At 48.8% G+C, this 2,185-nt stretch overlaps 2 non-coding genes across 2 annotated transcripts; one reads left to right on the top strand and one right to left on the bottom strand.

Annotated features, from left to right (window-relative positions):
* The first annotated feature begins 399 nt into the window (after window positions 1-399).
* Window positions 400-482, top strand: TRNAL-CAG. The gene has a single exon. It is a non-coding gene; the product is annotated as a tRNA-Leu (tRNA).
* A 350-nt stretch (window positions 483-832) lies between these two features.
* TRNAL-CAG lies at window positions 833-915 on the bottom strand. Its single transcript has one exon. It is a non-coding gene; the product is annotated as a tRNA-Leu (tRNA).
* Between the last annotated feature and the right edge of the window lie 1,270 nt (window positions 916-2,185).

The raw sequence follows: 2,185 nt of genomic DNA on the forward strand, positions 1-2,185 counted from the left end.
CCACGGAAATGTCTACAAATCAGTGCAGATATACGGACTTGATTGCATTATGCACAAGGGAAATGCAAGGTTGCTTGCAGATTTCAGAATCAAAGCTGACATGAATAGTACATGTATGCATGCAGAATGAATACATTCTGGAGGCACGAATGCATGTGTATTAAAGTAATAGTCTTCGGTCTCGGTCTTCTCTAGTAGACCTTGCGCACCCTCTGGCGTTGCCTAGGTGCATCGCGCTGACCCTCCTCGTCCCATCTCTCCACGCCCCTTGGAGCAAATGAGTGTATCTCGCTCTACCCAACGCCGGGCGGAGAACTAGGCCTGGGTCTTTGCTGTCCGCTACGCATGCGCACATTGCAGCGCTTGTGAAGAAGCTGGTTGCAAAAACTATCACAAGCCGTCAGGATGGCCGAGCGGTCTAAGGCGCTGCGTTCAGGTCGCAGTCTCCCCTGGAGGCGTGGGTTCGAATCCCACTTCTGACAGAGCTTAATTACTTTTCTACCAAGACCGCAGATTAATGAGGTTATGATGGCTTGCGTGTATCTTCTCACAATCTTTTTATTGTTTCACAAAACGAGTTTTTTCTTATTAACGAGCATTTTCTTTTTTAAAAAAGAATCTCGCTCTGTCGCCCAGGCTGGAGTGCAGTGGCGAGATCCTCCTGCCTCAACCTCTTCAGAAGCAGGGAGCTCAGAATCGCACCACCACGTCCTGTCGGACATTTTCTTCCTGACAGACTTTCATTTGACTTTGGATTGTAAAACGTACGTCCCCTGTTGGAGTTGGGGGGGTCCTCTAAGATTTCTCTTTTAAAATACCGGAAAATAACACTTGTCAGAAGTGGGATTCGAACCCACGCCTCCAGGGGAGACTGCGACCTGAACGCAGCGCCTTAGACCGCTCGGCCATCCTGACTTCCCGGAAAGAAAGGACCCTTTGGGATCTGATGTAGTTCTTCTCATGCTTCAGTGGCGCTCCGGACCCAGAACCCAGAGGCGGCGTCCGGGGCAGTTCTGAGTCCGGCCGACAGCTTAGGTTATCCACAACCAAACCCACCCGGTGCAGCCGAGACTCACTGCTGCTCTCAAACTGGCGCTTTCTACTGAATACACAGATAATTTAAACGGAAAATCAGTTTCCCTTACCTTCAACAGAAATAAACACAATGAAAACGAAAAAACGTTGCTAAATTCTAGCCGCCTGGCCAGGCTCTGAGCCTCAAGTGGTGGTATTATTATGAACTATTACCAACACCTGTCGGATGCTTCGGGTTGTGAATGGGGCACTGGAGGAGTAGGGGGCGGGGTTTGGAGAATTATTGTTGGAAGGAGGATACTCTGTAAGGTTTTTGTCATCCGCTCCTCAGGACGGGAGGCCTTGGGTTGGGAGATCCCACTCTGCAAATGATTACCTAGGGCCTCATCCAGAAACAGTTGGCTTTTAGACCTTTATAACAAGCTGATCGAGGGAAAAAGTTGGAGATTGTTAAGCTTGGGGAAGAGAATTATTATCTGTCTACAAAAGCCTGATACACAAGGGGTTGGGATTGTGTCCGCCTGTCCTTTATGCTCCAAGAACTGGGGCCTGAGGTAGGGGTGCAGTGGGTGGATTGTTACAGAGGATGGGTTTGGGAGAAGAAAGAGTTTGCTGGAAAGGAAACAGGGTGACTGTATTGGTAGTGATATCCCCGTCGCTGGAGGCATTCAAGACGAGGATGGATGGTAACTTGGTGGAAATGCTGCCAAGGAGATTCAAGAGTTTCTATTGCTGCCGTAACACGTAACTACAAATTTGGTAGCTTAAAACCATCTCATTTATTTATCTTACAGTTCTGGAGGTCAGAAGTCTAAAATGGACCACAGGGTTACATTCCTTCTGGAGGCCAGAAGGGAGAATCCATTTCCTTCCCTCTTCCAGCTGCTGGAGACCACCCACATTCTTTGGCTCCTCAGTCCACACCACTCCAACCTTTGCTGTGTCTTCACATCACCTTCTCTGACTCTGACTTTCCTGCCTAACCTCTTATAACAACCCTTGTGATTACACTGGGCCCGTCTGATAAACCAGGGTCATCACCCCATCTCCAAGCCCATTATTATTATTGTTGTTGTTATTCTGAGACGTAGTCTCACTCTGTCGCCCAGGATGGAGTGTAGTGGCACGAACTCGGCTCACTGCAACCTCC

This window comes from Mandrillus leucophaeus, unplaced genomic scaffold (genome assembly GCF_000951045.1).
Source record: "Mandrillus leucophaeus isolate KB7577 unplaced genomic scaffold, Mleu.le_1.0 Scaffold125, whole genome shotgun sequence".
NCBI classification, from domain to species: Eukaryota; Metazoa; Chordata; class Mammalia; order Primates; family Cercopithecidae; genus Mandrillus; species Mandrillus leucophaeus.